Source organism: Ceratotherium simum, chromosome 20 (assembly GCF_057802395.1).
Source record: "Ceratotherium simum simum isolate JZ-2026a chromosome 20, ASM5780239v1, whole genome shotgun sequence".
Lineage (NCBI taxonomy): Eukaryota > Metazoa > Chordata > Mammalia > Perissodactyla > Rhinocerotidae > Ceratotherium > Ceratotherium simum.
The window spans coordinates 32,822,424-32,842,552 of record NC_141919.1 but is presented as its reverse complement, the minus strand read 5'-3'; the positions used below and the strand labels follow the sequence as shown (position 1 = coordinate 32,842,552).

At 37.9% G+C, this 20,129-nt stretch overlaps 1 protein-coding gene across 1 annotated transcript in view; it reads right to left on the bottom strand.

Moving 5' to 3' along the window:
• The window catches only part of LOC147914398 (uncharacterized), a 918,190-nt gene that overhangs the window by 592,049 nt on the left and 306,012 nt on the right, over window positions 1-20,129 (bottom strand). The gene's annotated exons all lie outside the window — the stretch shown is intronic.

Sequence of the window (20,129 nt, the reverse complement as noted above, 5' to 3'; positions counted from 1 at the left end):
CTATGTGCCATAAAAATAAGAGGAAAAAGTGTATATACTTCAAATTATGCTTCAGTATTCTATCTTACTAGAAATGATCTAAGTATTTAATGCTTACTCATTAATTAACTTAATTTAGCTTAAGTCCAAGGTTTTAAGTTACCTAAAGATCTTGGAAACTATCTTCAAGATAACATACTACAAAACATAATAACTGTTGATTTAAGTTTGTCAGAATAATGATTCAATTTGATTAGACACAAATTTACATTTTTCACCATCTTACACATCGATTATGTGTAATCCTAGTTTTTTTGATTAGTAAACCTGTACTAATTTACTTGTTTTTGTTGGGACAACATGCCCAAGTAGAATAAAAATATATACTTGTAATATACTTAACACTGATAACAGAAGACATGGCTTTTTTTTTTTTTTTTGTGAGGAAGATCAGCCCTGAGCTAACATCCATGCTAATCCTCCTCTTTTTGCTGTGGAAGACCAGCCCTGAGCTAACATCTATTGCCAATCCTCCTCCTTTTTTCCCCAAAGGCCCAGTAGGTAGTTGTATGTCATAGTTGCACATCCTTCTAGTTGCTGTATGTGGGATGCAGCCTCAGCATGACCGGAGAAGCGATGCGTCTGTGCGCGCCCAGGATCTGAACCCCGGCCGCCAGTAGCGGAGCACGCGCACTTAACCGCTAAGCCACGGGGCCTGCCCAAGACATGGCTATTTTTATTAAAATAATATTAAATGAGTCTTGTTTGTCAAAGACATACCTAAGATTTTCTGAACTTGAATTATTAAAACATTTGGTTAGTGATTTCTATAAGAATACATTTTTTGTACCTTGAAAGTATTAGTTCAATCTTCTTAATTTCTTGAAATTTTAAGAATATGTAATTTATAAGTGCATATTCATCTCTAAGCCAGTCAGAATAGGTCTCCTTTAAGGGATTTTATAATCTAATTTGATAATACCATTGGAAGTAGGATAATATTGCACATTCGTAACATACGTACATACGCATACATAAACTATAGACAGATACCAAAGGAGAACTCAGAGATTCAATTCTAAATTTTAAATTCACTGATTCATATAAAAGAGCTGGACTTGTCCTTTCTCCACCTTTATATTTTTACCAGGATTATGTTTCTGACAGAGGGGACAAATTGAGATTGCCATCTCAAAATGACAGCTGAAGTATCCTCACAAGTATTTGTGAAAGAGATCTTTAAGATTTTCTCTAACATGATCTATAATATTATGGAGACTGTGGACTTTGTTTCAGATGGGAGACCAAGAAAAGATCACGCGGCTGTCTGGGTATTGCCAAAGATTATCTGACTGGAAAAAAAAGACCATTCAGCCTATTTTCAGTTATGTTTTTCAGCCTTGGGTGCTAGCATTTGTTATTTCTTAGATTCCTTAAGTAAAGTTTCTGAGTCTCAAGGAGATTGAGTAAAGGAACGTATGCTGGTGATTGAAGAAGAGTTTTCTTCGAGAGTGGTTATCCTAGTACCTTTGTCAGCCAGAGTTTCCTTTAACTTTGGGGGATAATTGCTAATTCCTTAGGTAAAGCCCTCAATAGATTAGTGACTCCAGTTTCTTTTTTGATGGATATCCCTGCCACTTCATTATCCCCCTTTGTTTCCATTCCATTAAAGGGATGGGGAGAAGGTTGCCAGGAGCAAGAATTATCTTATGGTCAATGAGGGCCATTGAAGTGCGAAGATGTATAGGTGTAGACTTAGAGACATTGAGGAACTGTGAAGAATACAGATATTCCAGTTGGAAAGTACGTATTTTCCCAGAAGGTTTACTGGAGGAGTAGAGTTAAGCAGAAAGCTATGCAGGGCAATGAGATGTCCTAGTCCAACAAAAAAATGTTTAGATAAAGTCAAGTCATGAGGTAGATTGGCTATCAAGTTTCACCACAGATATGGTTTGCCTATTCCAGAGGAGGGTGGTGGGAGAAAAGAGGAATGTGTTGCCCTGTGTCCACCAGGAATATGGAGGGGTGTCCATAAGGGGATGATTATTTCCCCTTGTCCTTTGACAATTAGTTGTAAGCACAAGGGGAATGGTAGCTCAAAGGAAAATCATTTGGGAGATGGATTTTTGGATTCTAATTCCCTTTTGCATTTTAAGGCCAAGTTCTTTGACCCTTTTCTTTGTAACATCTGCAAGTGTCCCTACCTATAGGGATTTTATAGGGAGCGGATTTCCCTGGCTTTTTTCCTTCTAATTGTTTAAGCTGTGAAGCCATGAGTTTGCACTGTGTTGATTTAGCTTTTTCTGCAAAAGAATCTCCATGGTGTTGAGGTAGTATATGTATTTCAAAGACAGGAATGTTCCACCAATTTACTTTTTTGAGGGTGGGTAATATCTCTAATTTCTGTTGTAAGCTCTTAACAAAACTAATGTCAATGGTGAAAGTGATTCAGTTATGGAGACCAAAACCATAGTAGTTCTTTCAAACATATTCTAATCCCTATCTATAAGTAGAGCTGGATTCATCTCTTTGTTTGTCTGCAGTCTTGCATCTTTGTCCAATAATTTTTGTTCTTCCCTATGGTTTTAGCCTGTATGTAAATTTCAGGGGTGTTCTAATTTCTTTGATGGTCCATCTCCCAGGCCCACTAACAGCTACACAAGTGGATATAAACCAGGGAGCCCTGGAAAATATATCCTGAGGACCAGCCTGAATTGATTACTAAATTCTTTCCTACTCCTAAACTGTTCTGAAGAGTCTTTGACAATATCATGCAAATCTGAGTGAGACCAAAGCTTAAAGTGTTCAGATGGGTGCTCAGGTCATTGACCTTTCATCACAGGTGAGGAAAAACCAGTAACATGTTAGGATGGAAATTGGGAAGCAGGAGGATTTAATGGAGACAGGAAAGGGTAATGAGGGGGAATAGGAGCTGAAAGCGATCAGGGAAACTGTAGAATAAGGAGGAATAGTTGGTAAGAAGAAGGGCTGGGGATGGCATGTGTGGAGTTTTGAGTGAGGAAAGGGTGTGAGTTTGCTGGAGCTGAAGGAGAAGCAGAAGAGTCCACTGGTGGTGAGAGACTCAGTCCTGAATAAAATTCTGCCAAATGAATTGAATTTTTACTGCAGTGGTGAAGTATATAATTCACAGAGATTTTGAAGGGTGTTGAAAAGTGAATTGGAGTTTCTCTTAGTAACAAGGTTAAACAAAAATTGGCAACAAAACCAAGCTAAAAGAGCATGAAGAAAAAGAAACAAAATTAAACCCTTACTGTGTTGCCTTGGACAAATGTCTGGAACGCAGGGGTCAGGAGCTGACCCTCATCGGGGGATGCCCAAATTGTGGAGCTCAAGGGACTCCAGAGGTCTCAGCGCCTGAATGGAGAAGACAGGGGTACACAGGTGGGCTTACCGTCCATGCAAGTTATGGTATGATTGTGGCACCAAACTGTCAAAGGCAAAAAACAAACAGCTTTGGAAATCAATCTTATTCTGTCTCCTGCAATGGGAATGGAATCCCAGGTCTGAAGATTCGAGTGTGTCAGAGGGTGGTTTTACCTTAGCCTCTTATAAGGAGGAGTAGGAAAGTTATGTGTGGGTGACTTTACAGCTAGAATTGTTTTGTAATTGGGGCATCTAAGGAAGCCAACCAGTACATGTTTATCTCTGTGTCTGGCTAGCTTTGGGGGGCGAATAGTTTGGCTAATCATTTATGAGACAGAGAATGGGAATTTGAAGGGTCTGTGCCTTGCCTTGTCATAGATGAACAAGGGCTGATACATGAATGTTATCTAAATCACATGAGGAAAGGTGGGTCTTTGCTATAAACCATTTTCTAGAATGTAAAATGGTGGAGGATGTCTTAAGAGTTGCTATTTTCCAGGAGTACAGAGCTAAGGTAAAGTTTAACATCATCAACCCATGCATATTTATTGTTTAATATTTAATAATTGTTTGTTTGGCAATCTTATTCGTTTTACTCTATTTTTTTATGCTGCTTTCTCTTTTGACTTTCTTTACAGAAACTATGTTTTGTTTTCTTGCATTTTCTGTAGGTAGTGTGAAAGTTATGTTGAAAACTAGCTGTAGCTGCCTCTCGATATATTAAATACAAACATATCTATATGTCTCTAATGAATAAAGACAATGTTAGGGTTATCTCTTTCAAGAGAATGTACTTAGCCTACTTTCTTCTGCTAGTACCTTCCTTATTTCTAAGTTAATATAAAATTCAATCACAGGCCTAGACTTATAAAAAATTTTATTAGGGCCGGTCCCGTGGCTTAGCGGTTAAGTGAACGCGCTACGCTGCTGGCAGCCCGGGTTTGGATCCCAGGCGCGCACCCACACACCACTTTTCCGGCCATGCTGAGGCCGCGTCCCACCTACAGCAACTAGAAGGATGTGCAGCTATGACATACAACTATCTACTGGGGCCTTGGGGGAAAAAATAAATAAATAAAGTTATAAAAAAAAATTTATTAATTTGTACTCCAATGTTTTATTTAACATATAAAGTCTTTAAAATGATTTTCCATCAGTTAATAACCCACACATATAATAGCAATTTACACACAACTACAGCATCATTTTAATGTTTAACTTCAGTGGTCATTGTTAGTCTTTTTGTACTGTTCACTTCCTCTCACCCGTACCCAATAAACTGTGACCTCCTCTCGCCTGTGTAATGCCAAGTCATTCACAACTATATTAACAGTTATGATCTTCTGCTTTCTAGTAAATGATAGAAGCACAGTGATTAATATGGCTACGGAAACTTAGAAAACTTCGTTGTTCTTATGGTGTCTGTCAATGACATGGGGCCATTACAATTCTTATGCTCATTACCAAGGAGCACAGTTTTACACACACACACACATTTTTACCTTACACTGTATCTACACTGCTCAGTCTTTCTCCATGTCAGCTTCCTTCCACCAAATACCATGCCTCACCAAACAACAGCTTACATCTCATGGCAGGTGTGATGAACATGATCAGGAAGGACTAATGGAAAGAATCTGCAGTTTCAAGAACTTCTAAATTCAAGTCAAAAATAATTGTTTCAAGAGGATGGTTTTCAGAAGTCTCATCCATTGATTTCAAGGGCCCTGATAGGTATTAAACAAACAGCATTGAAAAGGCCCGGTATGAATTAAGGCATCCTGGTGATTTGAAACTGTAGTTACTAAATGATGCGTATATAGGAAAATTCCAGATTTTTCCTTACAAACATTCAAAGGGAAAGGGGAATTCACATTGTTATTTGAGGGCCTTGTACTCAGATAGGGAAATGCAATGCATTAATAATAATCTGTCAAACATATATTTATTGAACTGCTACTTTGAGCTTGTTGCTGAACTACTATCATAGAATAAGAGAAAACCATGAAAAACTAATCACTGAGAACCAGAAATGGGCTTACAAACCAAAGTAGGTTAACTGCATGTCACTGCCCTTTAAACTGGGAGAGATAACTCACATTAATTCATGTTCTCAATCCATTGTTTAAAGCCTACTCTATCACAACAGCTTTCCCACTCAGATGCTTTATTTTGATTCACATTTGGTTGGTTAGATTAGTTCTTTAAATAATCTTCTTACAAAGGCAAGGGTATTTCCAGAATTCTTGTGAAACTGATCATTTTTCTCTGAGGTCCTTACCTGTGAATGACAAATTGTCAGGCATAGATCTTTTAGATCCTAAACTTTCCCTCTCAAAATTCCGGTGTCTTCTTGTGCTCCTTGTCAGGAAACAGAATTCTGAAACTAGTCTTTTTTTTTTGTAGCTATACTGTTTTTTCTTTGTAGATGCCTTCAGGATTTCTCTTTTTTAACTTGTTGAAATTCAAACATTTTTCCTCCTTAGGATATATCTAGAGAGGGAACTACTTTTATAATTTTTCCACTGTAAAACCCCCAATCCTTTCAAATTTTAGACAGATTTTTCTTCAGCTCCATGAAAGTAAAGGTAAAGTACATCACCTCCAGAAGTGGACTGGCTAAATTTGCAGCATCTGCTCCTAACTAACTCTGTGGTAGGTTATTTAAAATTCTCTACAAGCTTCCTCTCATCAGTTGTTGAATAGATGTAAGAACATATATTATAGATGTTTCTTGGGGATTAAATGAGATAATGGTAGATGTAAATCATAAATGATTCATACACGTTAGTCATTGTTATTAGCTTTATTCCTATTATTCATGGTTTCTTCCACTGAAAACTTATAATTCTTAGAAAAAATTTCTATTGTCTTCTTAGATAGAATGTCTATCACTTTTTTTATCATTAATCTATTATTTCCTTCTTTTTTTAATTTTCCTGTGCATTGTGAGTGAAATTATTAACTACGTTCTCCAGTCATTTTATTTACTTCAAACTTTTATTACCTCCAAAGAAGTTTGTAATGTTTATTTTGTATTTTAAGTTTTCTTTCTCCCTCCATTTTTCTTCCTTCCTTCCCTCCCTTCCGATGACCAGCTCCCATTGCATCTCAGCTTTTATTTCAAGTTGTTCTTTCTTTATAGTTTCCTGGCCATATTTATAGAGAATTTTTGCAAGGATATAAACATCCTCAAAATCATCAAGGCATTGTCCATTTTTCTGTAGTTTCTGTTCATATGCCTGCTGTTGTTTCTGTTTTCATTTTTGAGTTCAAGAGATCAGTCCAGTCTAGAAGTGGCTCATGTCCCTAGTCATCACCATCCATGTGCTAGCAACTCCCTCCTTCTAGATTTCAATAAGATGGGCATGTTGATATATACAGTCCTCACTTGTAGGTCGATTTGTAAATTGTGTTCAGAGTCATTTGATGTGTTTTACTGGCCTGAAGGTAGGTCTCATTTTCTCCTATGTTTTCAGATTTTTGTTTGAACTAAAGAGTCAGATGAGGTTTGAAGTTGTCATTTCAGCACTGTAGTTCATGAGCACCTCCACCCCCAGCATGCCAAGCCTAGGCTCAGCACTTTCTGTGGTGCTTTCCCTAAGATATATGAGCACTCCGGGGAGTGCAGAAACACTGCATATGCCTGCTTCCTGTAGTGACGCATGGTGGCAGTCTCCCAATGCCCATGAGAAAAGAGCTGTGAACAAAGGCTGGGGATAGAACTTTTTGCTCTGACAGGATAAAATGATAACTTCTGTGCACTTGAGGGAAAGTGCTGCCTATTTTTTTCTCTTCACTTTAGCATCTAGTTCTCACAGTTTGGCAAAGTCAGATGTATTGTCATAGTCTTTTCCTTTTTTTTCTTGGCAACTGTTCTGGTTTATTAAGATTTCATTTGAACTGGTATATTATAGATATCATAATCTTTTCCTGCTTTATTTTTGGATGTCTGTTCTGCCTCATAAGACTGTAGTTGCATGTGATGTGTGGTTCAAGGATATGCTTTTTAATGCATCTCCATCAACAATGCCATTTGTTTAAATTCTGAATGAAATCTCACCAGTTTTTTGTTTTTCTTTAATTACACTAGCACAGACCTTTTATGTGTGTTTGTTTGTGTGTGTGTGTTTAAGAGGAAACTTGATAAGAAGCTTATCAAGCCCAGATAGTCTGTCAGCCCACTAATCCAAAAGTTTGCTTCTTTAGACATTCCAGACTACTACAACTTGATATTCCACAACTAAATATTCCTAGGACTACAATTAAATTTCCTAGGGGAAATTCTCAGACTATAATCACAGCAAAGATTGTCAATTATCCCCAATATCCATTCTCACCTTTTTCTTTGAGTAATACATTTCCCTCCTATCCTCTGATCAAGATTTAGCTGAGAATGTGGCTATGCACCGGAGACTTCATTTCTCATACTCCATTGCATCTTGCTGAGGAAATGCGAATAGGGCTAGTGGGATGTGAGCAAAAGTGATGAAGGTAACCTCATAGCTTTATGCACACACACATTTGCTCTATTTCTTTCCCCCACCCTGTGTTATTGCAACCAATCCTGGAGGCTTCAAGCTTCAACCCCACAGACATATCTAACACCCTGGACAATGGCAGAGGAGGAAGATGGAAGGGCTGTGGGTCTCTACATAACCTCGAATATTCAAACCCTTCTGCCACTGTAGCCGACTCATCCACAGACTCTTTTATGGGAAAGAAATAAAATTCAATCTCAATTAACGCTCAGCATTTTGGGAGTATCTTTACTGAAGTTGCTCTTTCTCTACTCTAACTAATACAAAATACATCTAGACAGTGTACTGGTAATTGAAAGAAAAAGGCCACAGTGAACGATTCATAAACTTTTACATAGTGCTTTCATAAGATCTGGCTCATGAGTACCAAATTTCTACACCGTAAAGCTCTAATGATTGCCTAGAGTTTCTGTTGCTTTCAAGGCTTTATAGATAGGGTAGCAAAAATTAATGTTTCTTTTCTTTTTTTTTTAAATGGAAGCCCATCTGCTCTTGTTTCTTGGGAATGAGACAGTTGATGGGAAACCACTAAATAAATCCACATCCAGCCAGAAGATCTCAAGACAGCATGATACTATGTTTTGGAAAAAGTATAAAGGGATTAGAAAAACAAGAAAGAGCTAGTAGCCTTTCTTCAATGGCATCTTCCATTCTCTCACAGAGCTATCATACCCAGAGGGATATTTTAAAAGCTGAATTCTTAGCCGTTTGTAAGAGTATAAGCATAACTTTTTAAGACGGTCCTGACATCCTGTAACTTTTGTTTTCCTTCAGTGGAGATGTGAAGTCAATGGCAGCTTTATAGCTTTTTATTGGATGTCTTTTGAGCATGGACTATATCAGCTTCCTATGAAGCTTGTTAAAGGAAAAATTTTGGGATGAGAAGAGCCCCTGGCATGTTAGAAACAGAAAGCAACATATATGCTTCAGAAATAGCAAACGACTCACCTGCCAAACCAACCCTGTGGTGCACATGCTTTGGTGTCACAGGCCTGCCCTCCTCAAAACTCAAAGCAGTGGGGAGCCGGTGGAGTCCGTTCTGGCTTAGAGGTATTTCTCCTGAATCTGCTAAAAGAAAAACCTATGACCTTCATCTCTCAGAAAACATCTTATGCCTCACTGATTCTCATTTTAATGCAGAGTTCTGTGTCCTTGCAAATAAAAGCAATACTTTGAAGGCTTTAAGAAACAAACAAGGGATTGCAGTGAGATGTAAGTATGAATGGTTATTTATCTGGAATCATAAATGTAAATAGTATGCAGAAACATAATTGATTTTTAAGACTAATAACTGACCACTATGTGGCACGTACTGTGCTAAGCATTTGACATGTTGTCATTAATCTTAAGGATTATAGGATACATAATATTATCTCCATTTTACAAGTGAGAAAACTGGAAGTTAAGTTACAGTCCCAAGGGAATATAGCTAGTATGGGGTGGATGTGGGGTGCTCATTCAGATCTACCTAATTCCCAAATCCATATTATCTCCACTATGTTTTGTTGTCTAGACCTTAACTACTACACAAAGCAATAGAAATCATTTGATATCTGTGATTTATAAGAAATATATATTTGGTCATTCAGATGACCAAAATATGTTTCTCATATAAACTTGGTCTTCTGCCACAATTCCTGGCTCACAGCTCCTAAAACAGTTGGAACTTCCTAAGTGAGAGAGTGATAAAAGTGGTGTCTTTTGTTACGTTAATGAGGCGGGGTTTGGACGGAACTTAAAGATGAGGGCTGGTTGCCAGAAGAACCAACCAAGTAATTAGAAGGTTGGAACTTTTAGTCCCACTCCCTGATCTCTGGGAAGGAGAGAAGGGCTGGAGGTTGAATCAATAGCCGAGGGTCAATGATTTAATCAATTACGCCTCTGTAGTGAAGCCTCCATAAAAACCCAACAGGACAGTTTGGAGAGCTTTTGGGGTAGTGAACTGGTGGAGATGCAGGGAGAGTGGTGTACCTGGAGGGGTCAAGGAAGCTCCATGCCCTTTTCCCATACCTTGCCCTATACAACTATTCCATCTGGCTATTTCTGAGTTATATATGGGGTTCAGAGAGCTTCCAGACTGGGGAACCAGAACACTCCCACATGCTACCGTGCTGGGCCCCATGTTTCACGAGGACAGAAGCTCCTTTGTTCAGGACCTCGCCTATGTATCTCTTCAACTGGCTGTTGATTTGTATCCTTTAATATCCTTTGCAATAAACTGGTCATCTAGTGAGTAACTCAGAAGAGTTCTGTGAGCCGCTCTAGTAAATTAATTGAACCCAAGAAGGTCCTGATTCCTAGCCAGTCAGTCAGAAGTACAGATAATAACTGTGTGAAGTGGAAGGCGGTCATGTGGGACTGAGCCCTGTACCTGTGGAATCTGGTGCTATCTCAGAGTAGATAGTGTCAGAATTGAGTGGAATTGTAGGACACCCAGCTGGTGTCTGAGCATTGCTCGGTGTGGGGAAACCCCCCCCCCACACTGTAATTGATACTAGAATCACTTTTAGCATCTAAGTACTAAGTATCAATGTCACAGAAGAGAACTAAGAACTTCGTATTAAAGGAATATGATCAAGAGCTGTACAATTATAGACATTTTTTCTGACTCTTCGAGCCTTACCTAACAGTTTTGAGGTGACGTCCATGGAGCTCATGCCAACCTCAAAAGCTTACAGCAGGCAATAAACCATTTATGAAACTTGACAACAAGAACTATCCTTGGTAATTTTTTATCCTTAGTAATATCACTGTAAACTTTATATTTTGCTTCTCTCTTAAAATCCTCAGAATACCAAAAGTCGAAAAGCACAGTAAGAAAAAAAAAATCATGACAAAATAGACCATTATGACATGAAACAGAAAGAAAAAATGTCTAAAATAACACCTTTCAGGAACATTTGTTTTGGCTTCTCAAGAGAATGAAAAGTTCTCTAAGCTTAAAAACACAATGCTGACTGAACAAAAAACAGTAACAACAACAAACGGATGAGGACTATGTTTTTGTAAACAAAATTGTAAGGGACAGAACCTTGGAAGCATCTTGCATCACTTTTGTTTCCTCGATTTTCCTAGCAACAGAGTCAGTGCAGCTACAACTGCCAAGCCAGACTGTGTGGTTTTTTGAGTCAAAGCCCAGCTCTTAGCAAATTGATTTTAGTTTCAACTAATTGCCTGGCATTGGAGGCACATGAAGGTAAATCAAGCCTTTTGAGCTCTGGAAATGGGGTCTAATTCTATACATGGAAATGACCCACTGTTTCAGTTAACCTTTCTGGATATAACGGTTTACTCATTCAAAATATATTTTTAACATTTTGGGCACCCCTCCCAATCTATTTGAAAGCCTCCTGGTACCTCCCACCCAATACTGAATTGTTTCATTTTGCTTCTTAGTCACCTAGTCTTTTTTTCCTTGCCCACGGAATAATTTGAGATAAGCTTCCTGGAAAGCTAATGGCCCCTACTACCAACATTTCTTCACACTCTCTCTCTTATTAACGTATACCTTTTCTAGGTCATAAGCTATGCCGATCTTTGATATTTACAGGTGTGATTATGTTAGTTTATCAAATGTCACTGTGGTTATATATTTGACTAAAGACACAATTGCCTCGTAATAAAAAGAACATCGGGCATGCAGTAAGGACCCCTGCACTTCAAAATGCTATCATTTATTTGACTTTGTGATTTAATCATGTAACTTTTCATGATTTTACTTCTACCTTCAAGACTTCTTTTTCTCATTTCTTTATTTCTGGCTCTTTATACTCTACTATAATTAAACATTTTTCCTCTCTATATTTCCATTTCTAGGCCTTCTTCTCTTAATACTCTATTTTCCTCCTGCAATAGATTGAATGTTTGTGTCCCTCCCAGAATCATATATTGAAACCTAATCCCCAATGTGGTGGGTTTGGAGGTGGGGCCTTTGGGAGCCGATTAGGTCATGAAGGCAGAGTCCTCACGAATGGAATTAGTGCCCTTACAAAAGAGACTCTGGAGAGCTACCGCATCCTCTTCCCCCATGTAAGAACACAGCTAGAAGATGACTGTCCATGACAGTGGGCCCTCACCAGACACTAAATCAGCTGGTACCTTGATCTTGTACTTCCCAGCCTCTAGAACCATAAGAAACAAATTTCTGGCATTTATAAGCTACCCAGTCTATGGTATTTTTGTTATAGCAGGCCGGATGGAGAAAAATCATCCATACCTATGGCTTAAATTGCCATATCTAAGTACTATAAATGTATATACAAGCCTAGACTTTACTCTTGAGGAGAGGTCTCCTCTGAGATACTTATTTCCAATTGCCAATTTACAATTAGATATCCTAAAAGATCCTTACATGCAACATTTATGGAAATAAACTTCCTCCTTTTCCCAAACCTGGAATCCTTCTCTTGTGTTCTATATATTGATGATTTTTGCTTTTATACATATAGTTGGGAAAAACAGAAACTTTGGTATTTTCCTTTCCTATGGCTTTCATATTCATTCATCCATCCATCTACCATCCATCCACCCACCCGTTCATCCACCATCCATTGATTTAACAATTCACTCATTCAAAAACAAGTATTGATGTGCCAGCTACTATTTCAGGTACTGGAGCTACACCAGTAAAAGCTTTCCAAAAAAAATGTGGTCCTGCTTTAATAGCACTTGCATTTTAATGCAGAGAGATAAATAATTAATAAAAACAAGCAAGTAAAAGCATAGTGTGAAATACAATAATAAATGCTACAAAGAAGGCTAAACCTAATTAAGAAGCAAAATGAATGCTGGGGAGAAGTGGGCCTATTTTTTTTTTTTTTTTAAGTATAGTCAAGGAAGGATTCTTTAATAAGATAATATCTGAACAGATAAGTAAAGAGAATGAAGAAGCCAGCCATACAAATAAATATATGAAGCAAGAGCATTATAATTAGAGCAGCATTTCAAAATTCCTGCGGTAGGAGCATGCTTGGCATTGTCCAAGGAATGTTAAGGAGTCAGCATGGTTGCAATAGGGTGAGTAAGGAGAACAGTGTAGGAGATGAAATCATGGAGGTATGGAAGGACCATGTTAAGTAGCATTTCGTAGGTCATGGTAAACATTGTTTTATTTATTGATGTACAATAAGTCACCTAAAAGTAATTTATTAATTCCTTTTGTTCTGTGGGCTGACTCAGTTGGGGATGGGATTCTTTTTTTTCCCAGTTTTATTAAGATATAATTGACATGTAACATTGTGTAAGTTTAGGGTGTACAATGCTTTGATTTGATATATGTATACTCTAAAATGATTGCCACCGTAGAACTACCAACGCTTCCATCCCATCACATAATCACCATTTCTTTTTCGTAGTGAGAACACTTAAGATGTACTCTCTCAGCAACATTCAAGTATATAATACAGATTTATTAGCTATAATCACAAAGCTGTACATTAGCTCCCAGAACTTGTTCATCTTATAAACATAAGTTTGCTCTCTTTGACCAATATCTCCCCATTTCCCCCCACCCTCACCCCCTAACCATCACTCTACTATCTGTTTCTCTGAGTTTGCCTTTTTTAGATTCCACATGCAAGTGATATCATACAGTATTTGTCTTTCTCTGACATTTCACCTAGCATAATGCCTTCAAGGTTCATTCAAGTTGCTGCAAATGGCAGGATTTCCTCCTTTCTCATAGCTGAGTAATATTCTATATATATAATGGGATATAATATTATAATATAAAAATATATATTATATTAATATATTATTAATATATTAGTTCCCTCATGATTATTGATTTTGAGCACCTTTTCATGTACCTGTTGGCAATTTGTATGTCTTCTTTGGGAAACTGTCTGTTTGGTTCCTCTGCCCATTTTTTAATTGGATTATTTGTTTTCTGTTATTAAGTTATATGTTATTATATTATGGCTTTATGTATTTTGGATGTTAACCCCTTATCAGATATAAGACTTGGGAAATATTTTCTCTCATTCCGTAGGTTGCCTTCTGATTTTGTTAGTTATTTCTGTTGCTATGCAGAAACTTTTTAGTTTGATGTAGCCCTAGCTTTTTGTTTTTGCTTTTGTTGCTTGTGCTTTTGGTGTCATATCTAGGAAATTGTTGCTAAGACCAATGTCATGGAGATTTTTTCCTCTGTTTCCTCTAGGGTTTTAAGGTTTTAGGTCTTTTATGTTTAATTTTTCATCCATTTTGAATTCCTTTTTTTGATTGGTGTAAAATAGGGGTCCAATTTCATTCTTCTGGATGCAGTTATCGAGTTTTCTCAACACCATTTATTGAAGAGCCTATCCTTCCCCATTGGGAAGTCTTGGCTTCTTTGTCAAAATTAGTAGACCGTATATGTAAACGTTTATTTCTGGGGTCTTGATTTTGTCCCATTGGTCTATGTCTCTATTTTTATGCCAGTAGCATGCTGTTTTGATAGCTAGCTTTATAGTATAGTTTGAAATCAGAAATTCTGATGCCCCCAGCTTTGTTCTTCTTTATCAAGATTGCTTTCGCTATTTGGGGTCTCCATATGATTTTCAGAATTGTTTTTTCTATTTGTGTGAAAAAGACCACTATAATTTTGAAAAAGATTGCACTGTGTCTATAGATAGTTTGGGGTAATATGGACATTTAAATAATATTAACTCTTCTGACACATGAACATGGGATATCTTTCAATTTATGTCATCTTCAATTTGTTTTGCAATAGTCTTGTAGTTTTCAGTCTACAGATCTTTCACCTCATTGGTTAAATTTATTCTGTAGTATTTTATTGTTTTTGGTGCTATTGTGAATGGGATTGTTTTATTAATTTCTTTTTCAAATGTTCGATTGTTGGTGTATAGAAACCCAACTGTTTTCTCTATGTTAAATTTGTACCCTGCAACCTTATCTGAATTTGTTGATTAGTTCTAGCAGTTTTTTGGTGGATAGTTCAGGATTTTCTGTATAGAATATTATATTATCTACAAACGAAGTTAATTTTTCTTCTTCCCTCCTTAATTTGATACTTTTTATTTCTTTATCTTGCCTCATTGCTCTGGCTAGGACTTCCAGTAGTATGTTGAATAGGAATGGTGAGAATGGGCACCCTTGTCTTGCTCCTGATCCCAGAAGAAAAGCTTTGAACCTTTCATTAAGTATAATGTTGGCTGTGGGTTTTTCATATATGGCACTTATTGTGTTGAGGTATGTTCCTTCTATACCCAATTTGTTGAATATATTTATCATGAAGAAATGTTATATTTTGTCAAATGCTTTTTCTGCATCTATTGGGATGAGCATATGTTTTTTATCTTTTATCCTATTAATGTGGTGTGTCCCATTTATTGATTTGTGGATGTTGAACCATTCTTGAATCTTAGAGATAAATCACACTTTATCTTGGTGAATAATCCTTTAACACGCTGTTGGAATCAGCTAGCTAATATTTTGTGGAGAATTGTTGCATCATTATCCATCAGGCAAATTGGTCTGTAATTTTATTTTCTTGTAGTGCTTATTTGGCTTTGGAATCAGAGTAATGCTGGACTTGTAAAATTAGTTTGGGAGTGTTCTTTGCTCTTCAACCTTTTGGAAGAGTTTGAAAGGATTGGCATTAATTCTTCTTTATATATTTGGTAGACTTCACCAGTGAAACCATCTGATCTTGGGCATTTCTGTGTTGAGAGATTTTTGATTACTGATTCATTCTCCAATTCAGTCTTGGTAGGTTGTACATTTATAGTAATTTATTGATTTCTCCTGGGTTATTTAGTTAGTTGGTGTATACTTGTTCATAGTAGTCTTGCATGATCCTTTGTATTTCTATGTCATCAGTTGTAATGTCTCCTCTTTTATTTATGATTTTATTTATTTGAGCCCTGTCTTTTTTTCTGAGTTAGTCTAGCTAAAATTTTGTCAATTTTGTTTATCTTTTCAAAAAACTAGCTTTTAGTTTTGTTGATCTTTTCTATTGCTTTTTCTGGTCTTTCAAGTATTTATGCTCTGATCTTTGCTATATCCTTCATCTACTAACTTTGGCTTAGTTTTTTTTTTGTTTTTTTCTAGTTCCTTCTGGTGTAAAGTGAGGTTGGTTATTTGCAATCTTTCTTGTTTCTTAACGAAGGTGTTTATGGCTATAAAATTCCCTTTTAGAACTGCTTTTGCTTCATCCCATAAGATTTGGTATGTTATGTTTCCATTTCATTTGTCTTTAGACATTTTTTTGATTTATTCTTTGACCTATTTGTTCTTCAGGATCATGTTGTTTAATCTGCATATAGTTGTAAGTTTTCCAGCTTTACTGCTGTTACTGACTTTTAGTTTCATACTATTGTGATCAGAAAAGTTACTTCATATGTTTTCGATCTTGTTAAATTTGCTAAGACTTGGTTTGTGACCCATCATTGATCTATCCTGGAGAATGTTCCATGTGCACTTGAGAAGCATGTGTATTCTGCTCCTCTTGGATGGAATGTTCTGTATATGTCTGTTAGTTCCATTTGGCCTAAAGTATGGTTCAAGTCCAAGGTTTCCTTGTTGATTTTCTGTCTGGGTGATCTATCCATTGCTGAAAGTGAGGTATTGAAGTCCCCTACTATTATTGTTGTCTATTTCCCCTTGCAAATCTCTTAGTATTTGCTTAGCATCTGTAGGTGCTCTGAGGTTTGGTGCATATGATTGTTATATCTTCTTGATGAATTGACCCCCTTATCATTATATAATGACCATTTTTGTGTCTTGTTACCAATTTTGTCTTAAAGTCTGTTTTGTATGATATAAGTATAGCTACCCATGCTCTCTTACTTTCACCTTGCATGGAATATCTATTGCCATCCCTTCACTTTGGGCCTATGTGTGTCTTTAAAGCTGAAGTGAGTCTCTTATAGCCAGCACATAGTTGTTGGGTCTTGTTTTTTTTTTTTAATCCAGTCACTTGATGCCTTGTGATTGGGGAATCCAATTCATTAACATTTAGAGTAATTATTCATAGGTAAGGGCTTACTAGTGCCATTTTATTGTTTTCTAGCTGTTTTGCAGTTCTGTTTATATTTTCTTTCTTGCTTGCTCTCTTCCTTTGTAAATTAATGATTTTCCATAGTGGTTTGCTTTGATTCTCTTCTCTTTGTCTTGGTGTATCTGTTGTAGATTTTTGCTTTGTTCTTCCCATGAGGCTTACATAAAACACCATTTATATATATGTATATTATATATATATATATAATATATATATATATAATTAAATTGTTGGGGAAAATATTGTTTTAAATATATTTTAAAACAATATTTCGTATTTTAAAATAGTAGTTCATGCTGATAACAATTTAATTTCAATTGCATACAAAAACTCTATCCTTTCATTCCCCCTTTAATGCTTTTGATGTCACCATATATCTTTTTATAGTGTGTATCCACTAACAAATTGCAGAAGCTATAGCAATTTTTAATACTTTTGTCCTTTAACCTTTATACTAGAGTTAAGTAGTTAATGTATCACCATATTCAGTTATTAGGGCATTCTGAATTTGCCTATATGCTTACCCTTACCAATGTGCTGTCTGTTTTCATGTTTCCATGTAATTAATTAGCATACTTTTGTTTCAGCTTGAATAATTCCTTTCAGCATTCTTTGTAAGACAGGTTTAATGGTGTTGAATTCCCTCAGCTTTTATTTATTAGGGAAAGTCTTTATTTTCACCTTTGATTCTGAAGAACAACTTTGCTGGCTAAAGAATTTTTAGTTGGTAGTTTCTTTGTTTTAGCACTTTAATTATGTCATCTTATTCTCTCCTGGCCTGCAAGGTTTCTGCTGAGAAGTCTGATGATAGCCTTATAAGGGTTCCCTTTTATGAGAGAGGTTTTTTTTTCTCTTGCTGCTTTTTAAATAATCTTTGTCTTTGTTTTAGACAGTTTTATTATTGTGGATTTTCATGAGGATTGTATTGAATTAAAATTTTGAGGTCACCTATTAGCATCATGCACTTGGATGTCCAAATCTCTCCCCAGGTTTAGAAAGTTCTCAGCCATTATTTCTTTAAATAGGCTTTCTACCCCTTCTCTTCTCTTCTCCTTCTGGGACTCTAATGATGCATACATTATTTCTTTTGATGATATCACATAAATAGGTAGGCTTTCTTCATTTTTTTTCATTATTTTTTCTTTTGCATCTCTGAGTGGATAATTTCAATTGATCTGTCTTCAAGCTCACTGATTCTCTCTTCTGCTTGTTCAAATTTACTGTTGAATCTCTCTGTTGAATTCTTCAGTTCAGTCATTGTATTCTTCAGCTCCAAAATTTCTGTTTGATTCTTTTTTGTATTTTCTGTCTCTTTGTTGAACTTCTCAATTTGTTCTTGCATTTTTTTTACTGATATTGTTAAATTGTTTTTCTGTGTTCTCTCATAGCTCTACGAGCATCTGTAGAACAATTATTTTGAATTCTTTGTCAGGCAATTCCTGGATGTCCATTTCTTCGGGGCCAGTTCTTGGAGGCTTACTGTATTCCTTTGGTGGAGACATGTTTCCCTAATTCTTTCTGATCCCTATAGACTTGCATAGGTGTCGGGGAATTTGAAGAAAGAGTCTTCTCTTCCCAACTTTATGGACTGATTTTAGTAAGGGAAGCCTTTCACCTGTGGGCATGCTGGATCATGCTATGACCCTGGGTCTAGTGCTACAAGGTGTGATGTACAGGGGTGTGTGGCAGCATTGATTTCAAGGGGGCATGATGTCTCTTTAACTCAGGCCACTGTGGTCCATAGCATCAACAACTGTGTGATCTTTGGCCAGTACTGTGGGGGGTACACAGTGGCTGTAAGGGCTGGTGGGATCCTAAGTGGCACCTCCAGGTCTGGTAACAAGGGACCAGGGCAGGCAGTGGTGATAGCTGGAGCTGATGGTGTGCATACACTTACCTGTGGGGGCCAGCTGCAGTTGCCTATACAGTGGCAAGGGCTAGTTTTAGACACATTCATAGTGGTGGGGGCTAGGGCAGGTAGTAAGGGCTAGGGTCAATTATGGACTCACTGGCAGCTGCAGGGACCTTGGGGCTGCCAGTGTACTCTTCTGTGGCTGTACACTCTCTCTCTCCCCAGGCATATACACTGCAGTGGAGACTGCTGATGGGGGTTAAGGTTTGAGTGTGAATGTGCACAGCTGGTGGGATTAGCTTCAGGTGGGCACAGTGGTGTCAGCTGGTGATAGTAGGCAGGGTCTGATCAAGACCTGCAAGTATCTGCAGGAGCCTTGGATGTCACTGTACTCTCCTATGGCTGTACTCTTCCCCGGGCCATGCACACTGCAGTAGAGGCCACTGATGGGGATCAGGATGGGGGCATGCAGGATCACAGCTGGAAGGGCTAGGTATAGGTGGGTGCAGTGGTGCCAGCCAGCGACAGAAGGCAGTGCCTGATATGGGCTCACAAGCAGCTGTGGGGGTGCTGGCTGTCAGGGTACTCTTCGGTAGCTGCACACTCTGCCCCTGCAGTAGAGTCCAAAGACGAGTGTCTGGCTGGTGGCATGCAGGTGCACAGCTAGAAGGGCTAGCCCCAAGCACAGGCATAGTGGTGGGGTCTGCTGGGGGGCCCTAGGCTGGTATCTTGCACTCACACAGCTGTAGAAACTAGAACTGGCTACAAAAGTGGCTCCCCAGCACCAGGGTGGAAGGAGTCAGGTGGCCGGTGTCTTATACTTGCGCAGCCGCAGAAAACCTAGATGACTGCTGTTGTGGGTCCTGGGCTATGCCAGGGGTGGTGGGGGGAGGGAAGGTGGAGGGACTCAGGTGGCAGGTGTCAGCAAATGCAGATACCTGTGGGGCAAAAGGTGATCAGATCTGCATCAGGTCTGTGGAGGCTATGTTGGCCATTGGCTTCATTAGTGACACAATCTGCTAAGTTTGTCTGCAGAAAAGGTCTCTGTGACCCGTGATAGTTCCCACTGCGTGTCTACCAGTAATAGCCTCTGCTTTTCTTCCTTGTTCCTAGCTCGCTCAATAGGTCTCAGCTCTGCCAGTCTGGGAGAAGTGAAACCAAAGCGAGACCTTTGTACAATGCCCTGCAAGGCTGGAGGAGCTGATCACTCACCTCACTCTTCCTTTTCTGGTGAGAGGAACTCCTTCTAGCTGGGAAGTTCTTCTTGATGCTGAATAGTGCTGGCTTGGGGGTTGGAATGATGCAGGCAAAATGAAGTTGTCTTTCTTCTCTTCTTGTGCGATTATTCTCAGTTTTTTTGTTGCTCCACAGTGTT